This window comes from Rhagoletis zephyria, unplaced genomic scaffold, assembly GCF_001687245.7.
Source record: "Rhagoletis zephyria isolate East Lansing unplaced genomic scaffold, Rhagoletis_zephyria_1.1 Rzeph_scaffold_00237, whole genome shotgun sequence".
NCBI classification, from domain to species: domain Eukaryota; kingdom Metazoa; phylum Arthropoda; class Insecta; order Diptera; family Tephritidae; genus Rhagoletis; species Rhagoletis zephyria.
This window is the reverse complement of record NW_016157321.1, coordinates 119247-141016: the sequence shown is the minus strand read 5'-3', so window position 1 is coordinate 141016 and position 21770 is coordinate 119247. Positions and strand designations below refer to the sequence as shown.

The 21770-nt window shown below is 35.0% G+C and overlaps 1 protein-coding gene and 1 long non-coding RNA gene across 4 annotated transcripts in view; one reads left to right on the top strand and one right to left on the bottom strand.

The window, feature by feature from the left end:
* The window catches only part of LOC108358330 (serine-rich adhesin for platelets-like), a 244319-nt gene that overhangs the window by 193769 nt on the left and 28780 nt on the right, over positions 1-21770 (bottom strand). The gene's annotated exons all lie outside the window — the stretch shown is intronic.
* The window catches only part of LOC108358331 (uncharacterized), a 12514-nt gene continuing 3412 nt past the window's right edge, over positions 12669-21770 (top strand). Inside the window, exons 1-3 of the long non-coding RNA XR_001846753.1 lie at positions 12669-12942; positions 13771-13776; positions 18882-18886. This is a non-coding gene — a long non-coding RNA (uncharacterized LOC108358331). The remainder of the gene's footprint in view (positions 12943-13770; positions 13777-18881; positions 18887-21770) is intronic.

Genomic DNA, 21770 nt, shown 5'->3' with positions numbered 1-21770 from the left:
CCTTGTAACATTTGATGGAGAGATTACGGTAAACACTACGACTTACGTCAACTGGGCTAAAATTATTCGATCGCATCCCGAAGCTGCACGTGCGCAATATGTAAATTTCACCGAACACATTGATTTACTATCGCTACCATACTTACAGAAAGTAAATATGAAGAACCTTAAGCATATAGCGAGGCTGCATGATCTCGTTAACGCCCGTTCATTACAATCAGGGGGCGCACTTCTCTTACTCCTATTTGTCATCTCTGTAATTGGAGCAATCTTAATGAAACGAAGGCGAACTAGCATGGTGATATTGAATAAAGTCATCAAAGAAGCCGAGGACGCCTTCATTTCAAGAGGGGGGTAGTTAACACCGGTAAACACGTATCCGGTCAACATTCCACTTCCACCGATATTGCTGACGGTGCGTCGGCAGGTTTGAGTGTGAAAATAGCGTAGCAACAACTCTCCCACCGATATTCATGACGATGCGTCGACCAGGTAGCGCGTGACAACAACAACATCGCTGCAGCGGAAAAGCCAACAGCAAGAGGTAAGATTGCCGAATTGCATTTTGCAAGTCACACGGCAAAACATGTGCAGCAACTGGTAGGTGATAAGAAAGCGTCAGGTATTTAGGCGTAGTCCCCGCAATATTCTAGTTAGCAAATTCAGTTGTAATAATTCGACCGATACAAACGGCTGCTCTTGTGCAAACAAGAGAAATAAAATAACATTAAAACCAGACCGAGTGTTTTAATAAGTTACATACACACGTAGTTTGTATGTAAGTATGGCTGTCTAGTTAAAATTATATTTTCACTGTTTTATAGTCTTTACACATAACCCAATTTGATCTGACAACTCCTATTTACTTACTTTTTTAATTTAGTTCATATTTTATTTTTAGGTGCAAACATTTACTTAAAGGTTTCCAAAATACTTGAAGAGTTCAACCTCAGTATAGGCGATAAAACAATTATTGTGACAGACAGGGGCACGAATATGGTTGCAGCTTTCCGTTCATACAACCACCTATTTTGTGTGAATCACTTGCTTCATAATGTCATTAAAAAATCGATTGAGGAATCTGAAGCTATGGAGAAACTGGCAAATTCATGTACAAAACTTGTGAAGTATTTTAAAAAATCCGGCCACAACTCAAGTCTGAAAAACACTTTAAAAAGCTTTTCTCCCACGCGATTCAATACAATTTATTATTTGATGGTCTCAATTCAGAAAAGTTGGTCCGAAATAAATAACATATTGCAACAAGAAAATAATATTCACAAACTCCATAATATTCAACTTCATAATCTTAACGACATTATTGCGGTTTTGGAACCGTTCGAACAATCATCTAAGAAATTAGAAGGCGAGAATTACCCGACCATATATCTCGTTTATGTATTGGTTCACAGATTAAAGAAAGTTTGTACTGCGGCAGATACCGATTCGGAGTTGGTTAAAGAGTTCAAGTCGAAATTATATGCGTGCATACAGTGCACAGTGATTGAAAATCTTAAAAATATTCATAGACTAGCCCTTTTTTATTCGTTCTTGCAAACAAACTTCTTTTATTTTCTGATCTTGAAAAAACTTCTACCATACATGAATGTAAACGACTCATGGTAGAACTTCCTTTGGATACCTTAAATAACGAAGAGAACTCTCTTCAGAAAATAATATATTATTTACGGATTTTGTCCAACCTCGCCAAACTCTCAACTTCGAGAACCAAATCGACAGAGAAATACATCGCTACGAAAACACTCACGTCGAATTTTATGATGATTTTGATATTTTGAAATGGTGGGACGTTCACAGAAATGATTTTCCTGTATTATACAAACTAAGTTGCCGAGTTTTGGCAACACCAGCATCTTCTGCTCCTTCTGAAAGGATTTTTTCTGTGGCCCGAAATATAATAACAGAAAAACGGTGCAGGCTTAGCGGCAATGAAAGCGCAATAAACCAAATCATGTTCTTGCATTCAAATATAGATATATAATATCTTAATTAATTTAAGTGATTTCGTTTTAACTTTACTTGTGATCTTAACTTTTAAAAATTGAAATTTTGTTTAAGTTCTACAAATGTGTCTTTTTTCATATGTTTCTTATAAATAAAGTAATACACATCAATACGAATTTCTTAATAACTGGTATACTTATGTAATTAAATTTTATATTATAGACATGGGTTCAATAGTTAAGAAGTTGTGTCTTGAATTTTAGGTCAGAGCAAGTTCTCACTTACTATCTTGCTAAATATTGCACTCACGTAGAAAAAACCACGTTCATCTCAATTACATATACATATACCAGAGGGTCGATTCCCGTTCTGCGTTATCGTGAAGTGAAGTGAAAAGTATAAAATTAGCACCGAAATGTGGAGTAAAAGTGTTATTTTTATCACTTCGCAATAGCGCAGAACGAGAATTGACCCTCAGGGCTGCACAACTACATATCGTCCCTGAAAAGCAAAAAGTTGTAACTAATAAAAAATTCAAAATTCAGTTTTTGATTGATATGATGGATTTCATAGAATTACAACTCCCATGACTTTTTTTTTAATATCTCTCTTGGATATATGTGTGTACATATGTATGTACAGTACATACTAATGTACTTGTTATCCATGTGAACGCTTCGCAACCTTCCGCAAGCCGGAAATTCCCCACAACTTGGTTTTTCTGCAGTGAAGCGACAGAGAAAGCAACGAGAAAAAAATATATGCCGACACTTACCATTTTTAATCTATGTACATATGTAATTTGTACATATATATATATGTATGTAGGTATGCATATCAGCTTTTTAGTTGAAAGTACGTTTTGCTCGTCGCTCTCTTCATCGCTCCACTACATTCCTGTCCTTAGTTTTATTCAGATACCACAAATGTATGTTTTCTTCGAAAATACTCAAGTACTACCTGTAGAGTACTCTACTGTCAAATACCTTTTACTCGAAGTTGTTGCGGAAGGCAAAGTAAATACTCTACGCGTGTTGCTATTGATCGGTAGTTTACGTACGCTTGCTGAAACTGGTTTATGCTTACTCACAATTGACCCGAACGATGAAAGTAGGGGAGGGAAAGTATTTGCGCGGCGATCGGATGTCTTGTTGGGCCGTTTAAATGGAATTGCGCAGGAGTTTAGTATAGACTAGCCAATATCTGATTGTTTTGCGGCTTAAAACACTACTACCAATGAAAATCGATGGATAAATAAACAAGTTTGCAAGGGTTAAGTGAAAGTGCAATAATTTTTTGTATGAAATACTAGCAGGAAATAATGTTACCCATACGCCATATCGTACATGAGCGTATGGCCATGTTAAAGTTTGGATTTTTTTCATTCGCAATGAAAACTTAAAATGAAAATAACTGGACTAAATGACCTTATCTAAAAAAAAACGGTATACAGATCCGTAACATACTACTTAAAATTAATTTTACGTCTCTCGGCGTTTTTTGTGTAATTTTAGCATCGTTACAGTGTTATCATCAAAATTTAGCCATAGCAATGAAATTTGTTTATAAAATTCTTAGGAGGTAGGATCTCCAGTCCCACAGGGCTCGTAATTCAAGCGGACTCTATCCTCATTTGTAACGCAGGATACCATTAAGAGTACTTCAAAGGCCCCAGAAGGCACGCCATTTGCGGTAGAATTAAGGGTACCATAACACACACAATTAACTCAGTGCATTTTTATAGATACGCAAGGATTAGTCCAAGAGAACAGCAGTGCCCAAGGCAGCAACATTTATGGGTCTCATCTGCCGCGAAGCGCGTTCGCGGTAGGATCTGGAAAATTTAACCGTTACCCTATAAACTGAACAGCTACAGTTTAAGCTATTCAGTTTTCTTAAAGTCCAATTAGTAATACTACTTAGGTATAAGTTGTTTATTCAAGGCAGTTAGCAACCAAGAAATTTAACAAAGCTATTGCAATTCAACAGTAAAAAATTTTTTGTTTTATAAATTTTTCGATTACTTTTTAAATTACTTTGAGGAATGGAATTGGAAAAAAAAATCAATTACATTTTCAATTCCTTTCAAAGGAATTGAAATAAAAGAAATTACATTACTAGCACGTAATTTATTCCAATTACAATATGAAATTCCTTGTAATGGAATTAAAGAAAAAAACAATTCCATTTGAAATTATTTCCAAGAAATTGAAAAAGTAATCGATTCCTTTGCTGTGAACTAAAGGAATTGAATCCTAATTACAATTACTGAGGAATGTAATTGTAATTGTAATGTAATTGCATTTACCCAGCTCTGATGACATTGTTACCAATTTTAGAACAAAACTCGTACCTTATGCATTAATTCGGGCCACTTTTAGTACAATTCACCTGTTTTACATTACATTGCTTTAAATTTTTGGACTATCTTTGGTCTAGTTACAAAACTACTATACCTACAGTGTATTTCACAAAACAGATTGGCCTGTAAAATTTTAAAGAAAAAGTGTGTGAAAGTTTTCCCGCTTGATTTTGCTTACATATCTCAATACCTAGTGCGCGCTGTAGTTAATATGCCGTCCACTCTCCATTGCTGTCTATAATAGCTTGACATCGTCTTGAGCAACTTTCGCTTAGTTTTCTAGCATAATCTGGAGACAGATCCCTCCAAATATTTTTTAACGTCCTAGCAAGCTTTTTTGTTGTAGACATTCTCTTTCCCGGAATCTTCAATTTCATTAGAGCCCACACATTTTCAATTGGATTCGCATCCGGACTCTGCGAAGGCCAATCAAGTTGTTGTATGCCTTTTTCTGCTTTCCAAGATGGGCATAGTCGACTCAAGTGTTTTGGATCATTGTCTTCCTGAAGGATGCAATCATTTGTATTCGGTCCATAAAGTTTTGCCGCCGACTTAAGCAAACATTTTTCATACAGTTTGATCATATATTTTGCGTCAATGTTTTGTGAAAAGACAGCCAAACTACCGAATCCTTTTTCAGGAAAGCATCCGTAAACATGGACCTTAGCCGGGTGTTTACCAGATCGCTGAACAAATTTAGTGCCTGTACCAACCCAAGCTGTAAATATTACTTTGCTCAAATTACGGTCCAAATTTGCCTTCGCCCATACCAATCGTTTTTGAATATGCATTTCAGTCAAAAGGGGTTTTTGAAGTGTGCTCCGATTTCTGATGTCAGATTCTTGCAATCTCCGTCTGATTGTAGAAATGGAGACGTTTATACCTTTTGACGAAAGTTTTTGTTTCGCTTGCCTTAGGCTAAGGGTTGGATTTTTTATTTTAAATTAATGTGTAATGGCCCGATCGTCGATTTTAAGGGTAGTTTTAGTTAAACCTCTACCAGGCTTATCATCAACATTGCCTTCAGCTTTGAATTGATGGTTCCACGTTCTAACAAAGTGGTTTGACTTTTTTATGTACTTTGCGGCCTCAGTTGTGGACATTTTCGGGCCTTTGGGATGACTTACCAGGAACACAGCTTCAAAACGCTTCTTATATATAGCACTCATTTCTTTAACAAGCAACCACTTCGAATTACAACACAAAAATGAAGTACTCCCTGCACTGCGTTATTAGAATTTGAATGTACTTTACAGTTTAATGCTTTGTTGGTTGAGTTATCATACGCAGTCTACTATGTTTGGGAAATTTGTTTTGTGAAACACACTGTACGACTATATTTTTCGAGCAATTGGACCAATCTTTCCTTCAGCGTGGTTACAATGTCATGCAATAGCGGACAACGGGTACAATTAACGACTTGCTGATATGTAGGCACTTAGTCAACAAATTTTCATGCGCGACGTTGGCATGCGGAGAGAGTATCCGCTTAGAAAATCTGAGAACCCCGGTTCGAATCGCAGCTGGCGCAAGTTTTATTTTTGTTTTTTCCCCCCAAAATTGGTTTCAATGTAATGCAGAAGCGGACAATTTGTCCGAGCCTAGGACATTCAATGTTAAATGTAAATAGAATTTTACATGTTGTTGGACCAAACATTGGACTAGTTACAATCACTTGCAGTCTAGTTTGTGGTGTGCTCTAAGTCTATTCCGAGATCCTACAGGGCTCTGATATGCACAGTATGTATATACAAACTATACTAGGGGATCACTAAACGAATCGTTTCGTTTTGTGTTGTGGGCACTAACTTCATGTTTCGTTTGTTTCCCTATTTCTCTGCATTCAATTGTTTTGTTTGCGTTAGCTATCGCGAACGCTAGCAGAGTAAAGTTACCGCTCGCAAAATGTTTCCGAGTGATTTTAATCGGTTGTGTTTCGTTACCTTCTATGAGCGAAACTAAACGATATCGATACGTTTGCTATAGTTTGTTTTTGTTTTATGCTTTCCTGTATGCCAAGATTAATCGCTATACATAACACAAAGTACGATAGTTGTAGCCATGGCTACTAGACCACCAACTAGACACCAGTCGACCTACATAATAGGGCCATAAATAATATTGTATGAGGGTAATTTCCAAACAAAGTGTACATGGCAGGTATTATCTATATTTTTTTTAAGATTGATAATTTTATCCTCTGAAATCGTTTACTGCCGTGAAAATTCGTGCAGAATACGAAACTGCTTTCAGGCTCTTGAAAATTTATTATTTTTGCTTTTTTGTAAAATATGTTCCAGAATGTCACTTTTTTTTAAGTAAGCTGAAGGAATAAATCAGGGACATAACAGTTATCAGTTTTATCGGAAAAACGTTGCTCCATAACAGTTATTAGACGAGAAATATTTTTTTATTTCGCCGATAAGGGTTATAACCCAACGTTGACTTTTTACGTTTTCTGATAACTATTCTTAGAATTTTTTGTTTTTTTTTTTTTTTTTTGAAATCGCGAGCACATGTGTGAAATTTTTAGTATACGTTCCTGCAGCTGCTAAAATACAAAATCGAACGTGGTGCAACGTTTTAAAGCAATTCATTATAGTTTTTAACGTTTTTTTACTTTTTTTTTTTTTTTTCAGGGAAAGTGGGCGTAATTTTAGTCCGATTTCGAAAATTCGAAGGTCAATAATTGCACTGAGTTTGATAAATCGGTTACCGAGATACACATACAGTGAACCAATTAAAAACTGGGACGCGACATTTTGGTAAGTATTGGCTATTTTTCTTTAGTTTATTTAACGTTTATTATTTTTTTTTATCAAAGTATAGCTGATTACTAACAAACACGATATAAATTCAAATTTCTTTATCAGCGTCTTTGCACCAAATTTTGGTATTCATATTTTTAGCCTATCAAATTTTAGGAAAGCAATGTGCAAATTTTAAGTATCTTCGACTTACCGTTGATTTTTGGCATTTTTTTTTTGTTGAGGGTAAGTCCTAGCATCTACAGCCCAAGCTCTTTCATTTGACACCGAACGGTTCGAAAATCGAACGAACAGAGCGGATTTGAGGAAAAAATTCCTTTGGGTATTATATGTATTGTTTTTTTTTCGAATTTATCTTACTTCTTTTTCGCTCTGTAACTTTTTAAAGAACACATAAAAAATATGTGCACGAGGATCATAGTTCAATAGTATTTATATTGTACAATGGAGCACACACGTATTTGGCTAAATTTTCCAATTGCAGACGATGCACAGTGTTTCGACTATATGGAGCCAGGTACAAAAAAGTCATGATGACAGTTGATAAAACCGGTTGGACTTAGAGAGGGAAAAGTAAAAGTCATAAATACCAAATTTAATGTTATTTACTCACCCTCTTCTTCACGAACGATACATTTCCAAAAAAATACGGGAAGTTGCGCGATACCGACTAATCAGTTTAGTTGCCTGTGGCGATTAACCGATTAAAGAAAGTGTTTCTTTTTCAACTGTAATCAATTATTTAAATGTCCGGGAATATTCAGGTGAAGGTATTTATCATTTATTTGGTACTTTCCTATTTTCTTACCAAAAAATTTACTTTGAAATGCGGATGCTAAATATTATTAGTAAAAAAAAGTGTGAGTACCGGTCCGTCAGGTCTTGAAATTAGACGAATGTTTTAGATAATTTTATGTAGTTTTCGAATATATAATTTGATCTTTGCGCACGACTTTGCAAATATAAGTTATTTTTGAGTTTATTAATTTTTGATTTTCAGCTTCTTTTTGCATAATTGCGTGAAAAGAATTTTTCGAACGATGAAAAAATCCCACCAAACATTTTGAAAAAGCGAGTATTTACACCTTTTTTTTATAGTATTACCTTTGTTTTCTGAGAGTGGAAAGCAGGAAAAAAATTTAACCAAAATTCCACCACATTTAATGACTGGCCCACATTTTTTTGTGAGTTTTGGACGTTATAGTGCTCCAATCTTCCCCATATTTTATATTTAGGTTTTTCTAATAAAATAAAGGCTACAAACTAAATTTCAACGAAATCGGATGAAATTTAATGTTTTCGACCAATTATTCCATCTTTACAAAATTTCACAATTCTCTATTTCTAAGTAAAACTAGAGTACATGTCAAGTTTCAGTGAAATCGGTGCAGGTATACTATTATTTCCACCTGCCTCCATATAGTCGAAACACTGTGCAATGTGCTGATAAAAAATATGCATTTTCACTTTTGTGCACGCATCGTAACATTATTATTATTATTTATTTAGTCTACAGAAAAATGTTTTCATTACATTATTGAGATAAAAAGATTTAGATATTTAAGTATGTATGATACATTACAGAGTGAAATAATTATAAATATTAACTTGTAAAGATAATAATGATATACAATAGCAATTTGAGTAGCTGGCGAGGCCTTGTCTCCAGTCTACTTTTGTGTGCGGCGGGCGGAGAGACCTAGTTTCCGCTCCGCGCTGTTTACAGGCCGTTGATCATGGTCGGAAAGGCCGAGCTTCCGATCCATGTTCCCGTAGTCATTACTTTGTAACTGAGGCAGGCGGAAAGTCCTAGTTTCCGCTCCGCGCTATAAACGAACTATTGGGCGAGGTCGGAAAGGCCGAGTTTCCGATCCCTGCTCGTATTGTCCTACGCGGTCGCAGAAATATACGAAGCCGTTACAATTGTACTAAGCAGTCATAGATATTGTGTAATTTTTTCGTTCACGGTAACAGATATTAGTTTATTTAGTTAACTTGTTGAGCAAAGTTTTCTTTATTACAAAAAGCGATTCAGATGTGTCGAAGCAATCATAATGCTTGTTAAAATCTTGGCATAAACACCGAAAAGCATCATGCATTTCAAAGTTTGATTTACAAATACTCAACACAATAGGTTTAAAATGTCTCGTGGGTCTTGTAGGAATACAAAAATTTATCTCACTCAGTAAAAAGGGACTACTGACCATCCCGTTCATTAATTTAATTAAAAAAAGAACACCAAGCATCTCTCTACGACTCTGAAGCGTCGGCAAATCTATAAGCTTCAGGCGATCCTTGTAGGGTGGGAGATTTTTAGACGAGTCCCAACATAAATTTTTGAGGGCAAATAACAGGAACTGTTTCTGCACTGATTCGAGCCTGTCACTATGAATTTGATAGCTAGGATTCCATACTATAGATGCATACTCCAAAATCGGTCTAACTAGAGAGGTAAAGAGAACTTTAGTGACATAAGGATCGTTGAACTCCTTGGCCCAGCGCTTAAGAAAAGCCAACAATCCTCTAGCCCTAATCACGCAGGAGTTTATGTGAGACTTGAATTCTAGTTTCGGATCCATAGTTACACCTAGGTCAATGAAATTGGTCACTTGCTCAACATTGTGGTCAGATATCATATACGAATTTGGATAGAACGATTTTCTAGAGAAGGTCATGAATTTACACTTTTTCAAATTTAGTGACATGGAATTTGCTTCACACCATTCGAAAATGCAGGTTAGGTCAGCTTGCAAATGCTCCCTATCTTCTGCAGTACTAATGTACTTAAAGAGCTTAACATCATCAGCGTACATTAAGCATTTCGAGTAATTCAACACCTTAGGAAGGTCATTTATAAATAAAATAAACAAGACGGGACCAATATGGCTGCCCTGAGGTACGCCGGATGTGACATGTATTGGCCGGGAGGTACAATTTTTAAAAATTACTCTTTGTTTCCTATCCACTAAGTAAGAAGAAAGCCAGCTGAGAAGAATAGGAGGGAAGCCAATTCGATCAAGTTTATATATAAGGGTTGAATGAGATACCTTGTCAAATGCCTTGCTGAAATCAGTGTAAATCACGTCCGTTCGAAGATTGTTTTTAAACCCATTAGACACATAAGTAGTGAATTCAAGAAGATTGGATACAGTTGATTTACCTTTGCAAAAACCGTGTTGCGATAGATCAATAGCAGAAGTAATAGAGTGAGATAGTTCTTCCGTAACGATTGCCTCAAAAACTTTAGCAATAGCACAAAGCTTCGCAATTCCTCTATAGTTTACGATGTTAGTCCTACTTCCATTTTTATAAAGTGGCAAGATAAACGAATCCTTCCAGGAAGATGGGAAGACACCCTGTTTTAGGGAAGCATTAAAAATATTTGCCAGAGGCTTATACAAATACTCTGCACAACTTTTAAGAACACTTGTGGGTATACCGTCTGGGCCAGCTGTATATGAAATTTTCAAACAATTCAAATGAATGAGGACGTCCGCAGCAGATATCGATGGAATTCGGATACAATCAAATGATGGCAGAAAGAATGGGTAGCTAGATAGATTCGAATTTAGTTGGGAAGATGTAGAACGGGCAGAGTAGTTTGACTCGAAGAAAGTCATTTAACTTCAATGTTGAGGGATAACCGTTAGTCTTACGCTTTGTGTTCACAAAGGCGTAAAACGATTTGGGATTAGAAACTATATTGATTCGAACCCTGTTAATATAATTATTGTAACACTTTTTGTTCAATACATTGTATTTATACCTAAGAATGGAGTACGCGGAGTAGTGAGAAGACAGGACAGATTTTTTAAAAAGCTTAAATGCCTTGGATTTTTGATTTTTCAAGCGTTTTAATTCGCCAGTAAACCACTAAGCGTTAGACGTTACATTAGCTTCCTTAACAAGAGGAATGATTTTACTGAAAATATGGCGTAAGGAATTGCTAAAATGTAAGGCACTATCTTCAGCATTCCCATCATACTGGACCAAATTATCTTCGATATCTCTAACCTAAGTTTACTATAATCTGCTGTTTTAAATGAGTAACGCTCCGCTCTTGATTTTTTATTGGTAAAGCAACATGAGTTGCGTGAATTTATCAAGGACAATTCTAGTGGTGGATGGTGAGAATCAACAGGGGTAATCAAAGCATAGCTAGGGGCTATTGTGACGTTGGAGACGTCGTCCACAAAACCTAAATCCAGACATTTACCTAAGTTATTACTAATAGAGTTGATCTGGTAAAGACTAAGGTCTGAAAGATCGTTCAAAAATTGATTGAAGAGATCACCAGAGGAATTTGGTACTAGAATACCATCTATTAGATCCCAAGAAACACCCGCAAGATTGAAGTCACCCAGGACAATAACAATATCGGAGGGCTTCACCATGGCATGCAGAGAGAGCAGTAAGGAGGAGTGTTTTAAATAAACAGAAAGGCTCGAGTTAGGTGGTATATAAGCAGCAACATGATAAACGCTAATAGAATGATATCTTATTCGAACGCAGAGGAATTCAACTTCATCGGTGTCAGCGAACTCAATTTCTACAGAAGAAAGGTCAGTCTGGACAGCTATTAAGACACCTCCACCTTTTTTATAAAGAAGTTGTTTTTTTTTAACTATCTTCTAATGAGAGCACATAAGCTTTCCACGTCTAGATTGATTCCTTTTATGACCCAGAAAACTATAAAAGTTGTCCGATAACAGTTTTAGGTCGCAATATCTACAGTAATATACTATAAAAACTGTGAGTGTCAGAATTAAAAAAAAGGAGTCACGCCATTTTGACTGTTCATAACTTCCTTTCTATTGCAAGAACATACTTCACGCACGGGGTGCATTCGATTCTCCTCTCCAAATACTACCACTTAATTATAAACTGAAACATGAGCAATGAACGCACCAATTTTTGGAACGTAAAAATAAAAAAAAAATAACAGTCACGCTTTTATTTGTGATCTCAATTCTCAATTTTATTTCTGAATTATATGCATATTTGGCTAGAAAATATGTACGGTGGCCCTTTTTTGCATTTACATTATCTATACATATACTATGTAACCTGATTTTTGTTTATAAACCAGCGAAAATTATGTGTCCAAATAAAAACGGGCGAGTCATGCGAAAGTTCGAACTAATTGAGAATTGTCTATATGTTTTCCGTCGCCAATTAGTGTTATTTCCCAACGTCTATTTTTTACGCTGCTTGATAACAGTTATTATCCAACGTTTATTTTTACGTTGTCTTATAACAGTTATTTCACTCCTGTTTTATTTTCATCATCTTTATCTTCTTCTCCATATCCGTTTTCGTCAACGATCTTATCTTGCAACGTTTATCAGACAACGTAAAAAAAACCTTGGATAATAACTGTTATCATGCAACGTAAAAAATAAACCTTGTCTTATAACTCTTATCGGCGAAATAAAGAAATATGTTCCATCTAATAACTGTTATAAAACAACGTTTTTGTTAAATTTCGTAATTCGGACAACGTTTTCAATTTGTAAATTCAGCATTGCACTGCTTTTTAACATTAAATACATGGCCTACAAGAAAGTAAACCAGCCCGATTTTTTCTTTCTTTCAAATATTGAACATATTAGTGATTATTGGTATTCACTATATCTGTCAGCTGCTTCTGACACTAATTCTTATCATGTCCAACCATTGTGTGTTTAATATTTTGCTCCTTTTGTCGAAGTATTTTTCACGAACCTAAAAACAGTTTTCGATACTTCAACAGGGAAAAGTACTAAAATATAAGCTTTCCTTGATTTATTTTGGCCGATTAGGTTCTGAACGATAGAAAATAAATTAGTTTAACAGGATACGTTCCAAGTTAGCAAAAAAGTTTTTTAGAACTCCTATTAAGTCGTAATGAAATGTACCGCAAATGTTAAGTGTAAAGTAGCCAGTGAAAAAGTAAAAAAAGTTGTTTTTGGATAATTAAGTACCCTTTCCAAAAGGATATATAACATGGTCTCTTTGTATTGTCGATATCATACTGATTCCATATGGAAAAAAAGAAATCATAGCTGACTTCGTTGCACAATTACCTAATAAATAAGTGTAACGTGGTCAGTGCTTTTCTTTTTATTTAAAAATTTTTTTATTGACTTGATACTATTCTCATTTCATTTTAGCAATAAATAATAACACATATTTAAGAAAGTCTTTTCATGAACAATTGCGAGTTGAGCATTATACTGCTTTTAATAATTATTCTATTGAAATAAAGCGATATTAACATTTGTAAAATATCCTTTGAAATCTTTATCTCTTAAGATTTTGACTATATATTTGCCTATATTTCAATCAGATTTTTTGCAACATATAAATCTGATAAGTTATCTGACCATTAAACGTGATTGTGCTCATAACACTACAATTTTATAGAATCTGGTACAAGTCTACACCAGACAATGAAAAGTTAATAATAATAATAATAATAATAATAATAATAATAATATTAATAATAATAGATAGGCCCTGATGTTTTCACACAAAGGGGACTCCGAACGGCGATTGTATTTTTATGAGAATCTGTTTTTCATGGCAGAAATACACTCGGAGGTTTGCCATTGCCTGCCGAGGGGCGACCGCTGTTAAGAAAACACCTTTTTTCTATATTTTTGCCATGTTGCTTTGACCAGGGATTGAACCCAGGCTAGGGTTGCCAGATTTTTTATCCGCGAAATCAGTTCGTTAGACTTTTTCATTCTAAAAAATCAGTACTTTTTAGTACGTTTTTATTCAAAGCAAAATTATGAATGCAAGTAAAAGAATATAATTTAAAACGCCAGAGTTCTTGTTTTTAACAATAATTTGGTATATAAATAAAATATAGTTCATAAAAAATAAAAATGTTATTCATTTTAACAAGAGTGTACACATCATTATACACAGGAGCCAATAAATGATTTTATATTTGTGACATTTTTGAATAGCAATAATGAGATCATTCCCATTTTCAGTGTTTAAATAGTCAAAGAATTCTATACATTTAATTTTAAAATTACTTTTAATTTGAAGTTTACTTTCAAAAATTTTAATTAGAAGCCGGTTTCTCTCTTTGCGCCAGGAAACAAACTTTATTCTAAAGATCCTCTCAGTTGCTTCGCTCTAGTGTGGTATACAAAAAAAAATAAATATTTTTTCAAACTGTGAAAAAGTACCACTTTTTAAGAACTTCATCTATATTTCCTCATGGCTTAAATAATTTTTTCAACCACAAAAAAACTGTGAAAGACTAAGAATTCGCTAAAAAGGATATCTAACTCTATGTCTTGTATGCAAAACTCTTTTACAGTGTCAGTAAATTGAGAAAAAGAAGTTGTAAGTTATAGGCAAAAGCAATTCGAATATTAAAATTTATTGTCATTAAATGAAAGTTATTTTCGAGGTAACTAACTCTTGACACAAATCTCAGCCTTTTTTTAAATAATTTAAGCTCCGTCATATTATCGCAACTGGCACGTAACGACCCGGCGAAATGCCCATAAAATGATTGATCTTTTTGTTGTATTAATTTCTTGGACATATCAAACATTATCTAAAACATGTAAACTATAATTAAACTATTTTCTTCCTATTTTTTGCAGTACAGTTTAAGGAAGTTCCAACGATATGTAAAAACCCTAAGAAAATGTTAAGTATTTTGTTTGAATGGAAAATTCAGTACAAATCAATACAAATTTTGAAAAATCTGGACATTGGCGTACTGATTGAACAAATGAATAAAATCAGTACAAGAGTTGAAAAATCAGTACTGTACTGATAAAATCAAAGCGGCCGCCGGAAGAGTTTATAAGTCTATTTATTTTGATTGTTTTTGTTTATCGGCCTTTAAATTGTAAACTGATGTAATTTTTATTTTATAAGCTCGAGGCCCAGAGAATACATAAAACACAGGTTTTAGTTCTTTATTTTTTAATATCGATATTTCGACCTCAATCTGAGGTCATCTTCAGGAACTTTTGGTTGTCGGTCGACCGGGTACAACTAAGAGTTCCTGAAAATGACCTCAGATTGAGGTTGAAATATCGATATTAAAAATTAAAGAACTAAAACCTGTGTTTTATGTATGCTATTTATTTTGTTAAAAATTGTTTTGTTACAACTTTTCTATAAAAGCGATAAATGCATTAACATTTTTTTTATGCAAGATTAACAAAGTTGTGGAAACCACCGTATCTGATTTGAAATTGTCTTGTATGGCATTAGAAAAAAATAATTATTCAGAAAGGATTAAAAAGAAAACACATAACATGGTACTTTAGATGAGCTTTTGCATATTTTAAGTGGTTTTTGTAGTGAAGTTAAATAAATATTATTTGCGACGATAATACGGAGATCTTCCGGTCAAAAATTTTAGCGTAGGATGATTTTTGACCAAGTTAGAATTTTTAAGGATAATCGAGTTTTATTTTTTAATCCTGCAATAGAAGATCCCAATTTTAGCTCAAAAAGTTGTTTATGATGACAGAATAAGAATGCGAAGAAAAAATGGATGAACAAAGCCTTTTGGTTAAACCTTGCCCAAGCGAACCGTACGCGGCCAGTGCTTTGTGTAACGTTGCCAGTGCCCAAATTTTATGAGCAAAAATTGTTAAAAACCTAAAATTTACAACAATTGGGTAAGCAGATGACCACCTGTATTCATTGTAGATGACATACTGAAAAGCTAGCAATATTCGTTCACCCGTTTCGCAGAAATTTCAAACTTTCTGACACAACCCATCATTAAACTTCCAAATAGTGTAACGTAGCCAGTGCACATTCGAATGCCTATAACTTTGAAACCCAAGGATTTATTAAAACCTTTGTTTACAGATACTAGATTGGACCGTGCCTGATCATATCACCTAAAAAGCCCAGTTGGGTTTGTGTTATTTAGTGGACAATTGATTCATACTTAAGAAAAATTTTGTACGAATGTAACGTAGCCAGTGCACATTCGAATGCCTATAACTTTGAAACCCAAGGATTTATTAAAACCTTTGTTTACAGATACTAGATTGGACCGTGCCTGATCATATCACCTAAAAAGCCCAGTTGGGTTTGTGTTATTTAGTGGACAATTGATTCATACTTAAGAAAAATTTTGTACGAATGTAACGTAGCCAGTAAAATAATCGGCCACATGCTTTATAAACATTAGCATATCACTTAAAAACCAGGGACCGAAAATAACAGTTTTTTTTTTGAAGCCACCTTGGCCAAATATATCTATATATATAAAATTAAGTGGCAAAACTTCCTGTTCGCATACTCCTCCTAGACGGCTTGCCCGATATCAAAGAAATTTTCAGGGGTGATTGGGGTCTGTGTGGAGGGTGCACATAAGAAATTTCATGTGTGTATCTTTGCACGTTTTGCAAAAACAAAAAAAAAATTAATTCTGTTTGGCTTTACGTGTTTTTTTCGGATTTCTATCATTCCTAGACGGCTTGCCCGATTTCAATGAAATTTTCAGGGGTGATTGGGGTCTGTGTGAGGGCAATAAGATTCTGTGTGACTATTTCAAAAAAATTAATTTTGCTTTACTTTGATTTCACTGACGCTTCCCATTATATTTCAGGGTGATTGGAGTGACATATGACGAGTGATTGGCTGTGTTGAGGGTGCACATAAGAGATTTCTATCATTCCTAGACGGCTTGCCCGATTTCAATGAAATTTTCAGGGGTGATTGGGGTCTGTGTGGAGGGTGCACATAAAATGAAATTTTCAGAAGTGATTGGGGTCTGTGTGGAGGGTGCACATAAGAAATTTAATGTGTGTATCATTGCACGTTTTGCAATTAATTCTGTTTGGCTTTACGTGTTTTTTTTGGATTTTTATTATTGTTTTGCCGCAAGATTGGCAGTCCTGCCTTTTACTAATAAATAAACAGAAACAGCTGGCGAATGTTTACAATTATTAAAAAACATTGACAACAATTTAATTTCTAATCTTATAACTGGAGTCTACTATCGCACCCTTTCCTCAAACGTCAATATTCAAATAACGTATATTTTTATAATTTGAAAAAATCTCCCTACTATACAAATATGTACAGCAATATTAACTAACTAGCGAATACCCGGCGTGCTTCGCTGCGCCTTAAAAGTAATTTTGTTTTGTTACTCCCTCTCACAACATTTGAAAATATTAGTTAATATTGCTGTACATATTTGTATAGTAGGGAGATTTTTTCAAATTATATAAATATACGTTATTTGAATATTGAATCAATACACGTTTGAGGGATGGGTGCGATAGTAGACTCCAGTTATAAGATTATAAATTAAATTTCCAAGAGAAAGTCGGTTCTTTACATATTTTCTAATTACCTTCGAAAATATATTAACATCAAAAAAAAAAATAAACAATGCTTCATAGATCGATTTTTTTTTAAATCTAACTTCATAAAGTTCTTTAAAAATATTTTGTAAATGAGGCCATAAGAGCTTAGGGGGAGAGTTACAACACAAAAATACATTTAAGGCGCAGCGAAGCACGCCGGGTAATTGCTAGTATAGTATAAAAGTCATTTCCTGATAATATACAAACCGCTTATCCAAATTAAACAAATTTGGTATTAAATGAAAGAGGACGGAAATAGCTTTTAAACAGAAATAACGAACGAAGGTTACCATCTCTATTTGTAAATATTTCTTTTAATTTAACACACAAAAAAAATCATATACCTGACCCAAGGTTAGTTCTATGGTAATTAAATAATATTTTTTATTGAAATATTTTCCAATAAGTGGCTTTCCCCGATTACACATTTCAGTTTAAAGCTATTTTAGTCCTCTTTCATTTGATACCAGACCTGTTTAATTTGGATAAGCGGTTTGTTTATTATCAGAAAATGACTTTTATATAAATATTTGGCCAAGGTGGCTTAAAACAAAAAGTAACTGTTAGTTTCGTTCCCTGTTAAAAACTCATCTATCAGATAAGCTAATATTGAAGTTTTTGCCCTCTTCTTCATGACATTAACGTGAGGTTTCAACTTCCCATAAATGCAATTTCAGAACTTTTGGAGAAATAAGATATTTAAATAAAAAATCCTTTTTCACCTAAAAGTGACATTCTAGAACATTAGACCAGACATTATCTGGTTTTTTTCTAAGAGTCTTATTTCACCAAAATATGAAAACAAGGAAATCATTGAAACTCCTGAAGCAATAAACAGACATTGGTAATTATCTTCTTGTTAGTGTTTTTTGCATAAAAAACTGGGTGACATTCCGGAAATATTGAGCCTTACTTACCATGTTGCAATGATAAATCCACTTAAAAACATTTATTAAGTTATTTCTGATGTCAGTCGACCAATAACTTTTGCGCTTCTTAACTGCAGTGCACTTAGGCAAACAAAACAACTACCCTGACGGAAACAAGTGATTTTTTTTTTTTGAAATCAACTACTTGAAAGACTACTTTAAAACATATGCAATGAGTAAATGATTCGAATTTTCATACTCTTTATGCTCAAAAAATAAAACAATTTGTGTCTTGGAAGTATGAAAAAAGCATCTGGGAAGTCCAGAACGCAAGCGTATTCAAAAGAGAAGTACTGACTCTGAAGTTTAAACCAAATTCATTTTAAAGTAGTTGAAATTAAATGCAGTCGGACAGCCGACTTGCTGCTTGCACACAATTCAAACTGAACATTTGAAAGCACATTTACATGTCTGGCCGTAGCTGAGCGTGCCAAGAATGTCCATGTTCAAATCTCATTTAATTTTAAATTTTTAATTTCGAGTTTTCTTAGTTATGAAAAAGCATCTGTGAAGTGCAGAACGAAAGAGTATTCAAACGAAACATACTGACTTTGAAGTTGTTTAAGCCAAATTCATTTTAAAGTAGTTGAAAATACATGCAGGAAAAGGCAATTGACTGCTTACTAAGACATCGCCATGTTAAATAAATGAGTTCGTTGCAGGTAAAATAGTGAGAATTTCAATTAGTTATCATTGAAAATAAAGTAGTTCATAAATTACTTTCCAACTAAATCAATTTCCTGCAGGGTAGTGTTAGTAATACGGCGGAATTAAAAAAACGTGACACTCTGTAAAATTCTGAGGGGCAATATTATAATAGAAAGCCACGCTTATGCTGATACAATTTTTCAGGCAAAAATAGAATAAAACAATAAAAGTTAAGGCGGTCATTCACAAACAGTTACGCCTTTTTTCACTGTTTCTTTGTTAAAACTTTTTTTCTAGTTGATTATCGAATAAACTGAGCAGGGACAAATCATTTTATAGAGTAGGTAAAATATCGAGGGCTTATATTCAATACCCTCTATCTGCAGTTTTCACTCAAATGAGATGCTGATATAAAAATCCCTCTAAAAGCATAAAGAGACGGCAGCGTTGATCCGGATAAACTCGGGAATTAACTGCAGTTGATCCGAATTAAACCGAGTGAATCCGGATCAACACTGCCGTCTGTTTAAGACAACTTTCATCGATAAAATTAATGCCGACCTTGTATAACGCTTGGCAGAAGAGTTTACTATTAAATTGCAAAGTCATAATTATCATCAGTGATGGCAGGTAAGTCCCAGATGGGTTTTCAGCAACTTGAAACATCCACTTAATTACACTAGAATTAAATGGGCTACAAAACTGCATACCACATTTTTTTCTAAAGATTGTGATTAAAAAGTTTGAAATTTGGGTGAACATTTGCGAAATTTTTATAATTCCGGTGCAAAGTTTGAAATATCAGTTTATATGGGATTTGTGTATAACCATTCAGGCTTTTATAAAAATAAAAAAATAAACAATAAACAATAAACAAACAAAAAATAAATATCGCACTCCTATTAATTTGTGGACAACTCTTTCCTATCTTGTTTTGTATTGACATTGCACTCATATGCATGTTAAATGCTCGTATGTGCTTGTAGTTGCCTCCCATCTGTTAACAATTGGTAAGGGTAAACCCAGTTAACAATAAGATCTTCAGTGCTGGCAAACATTTTATGTAAGCAAGCTCTAGGGTTCAATGAGGTCCATTTTAACGCACGAAGTCTCCGTGGTGATAAGTTGGACTACGTCAGAAGGGTTTTTAGGGGTCCTTAGTTGACGACCTTTGTGTATCCGAAACTTGGTTCAGTCCCGATACTTGCGATTTTTACTACAACATTCCAAACTATAATCTAGTGCGACATGACCGGAGAAGTAAAAGAGGAGGAGGTGCTGCACAGTGGTTCGGATAGCAGATCTAGCTGGACGAAAGTCAAAATTTTTTGTTTTTAAAATACTTAATGGTACTTGGAATACATTCCTGACAATACATTCAAATAGAAATTGCATTTATTAAAGCATTAACATATGAAAACAAACAAAAAAAGGTAAGTCAACGCCGCCTATTTGAGAACTCTATTTTAAAAGCTGAAATTTAACTTAAAAGATTGCTAATTGCACTCACAAATATTTGCATAATTGCAAATTGACTTTATAAACAAAAAATTACACTTATTCCGCTATAGATTCAGGGGTCATAACGCAATTTATGTCCACATTGGTATAAGCAAATTTATTCTGAAAAATCGTCCCGTGTAGTACCCAGTGAGAGTTCGAAGATCCTCCCTGCCTAAATTTATGAGCTTTTTTGAAGCTTCTTGTGATGGACAGATGAACCGCTTAGCTTGTCTTTGCCCCGGACATTCATTCCAGTGCCTTTCGAATTTTTTGTCGACCCACTTGTTTATGACCTCCCTTAAGTGGGCTTTGGTGAGCCCGCAGAAGGGTTCCGGGCCATGGAATAGTGTGGTAGCTCCGTGTTTTGCTAGGCGGTCCGCCTGTTCATTGCCGTCATGGCCCTCGTGCCCCGGCACCCAGCCCAGTAATACTGTGTTCTTGCTTCCAAGACCGTTTAGGGTGTTGAGGCAGTCGTACACTAGTTTGGATGTTATTATGTGGGACCTCAGTGCTAGCAAGGCAGCCTGACTGTCCGACATAATGCAGATGTTTTTAGAGGATGTGCCTCTTCTGAGGCATTCTCTGCCACAGATATCGATCGCATGAATCTCTGCTTGGAAAATGGTGGGGTAGCTGCCCATTGGTATCGATCTTTTAAAATTCGGCCCAAATATACCAGCTCCAGTTTTTCCATCTTCAAGTTTTGATCCGTCAGTGTACCAAACTTCAGCTCCGGGTTTGGTGTAGGGGTTTCCTGTGCTCCAGGATGCTCGGTCCGCAATAGATACCTTGAAATTCCTAGAAATTACTAGTATCGGAGCTACTGAGTCCCTCATATGCATTATGGGGTCATTTGTGAATTTCATAAGGACCTTCATATGACCCTGTCATGTTTCCGGTTTTTAACTCGGAATTGTTTAGGATTCTCAGTGCCGAGAGACTGGCCTCCCTCTCTATTAGAATTGGGAAGGGCGGTATGCCTACAAGAGCACTAAGTGCATCAGCAGGACAGGTCCGCATAGCCCCTGTTATACCAATGCACACCATTCGGTGTAGTTTGCTTAGTTTTGCGCTAGCAGTTCTTTGTGTCGCTTTTGTCCACCATGCCAAGGATGCATAGGTGACTATCGGCTTCACAACTGTGTTGAATGACCAGTAAGTCATTTTGGGGGAGAGTCCCCATGTCTTCCCGTAAAGTCGCTTGCATGCGAAGAAGGCTCTCATTGCCTTGTTTACGGTT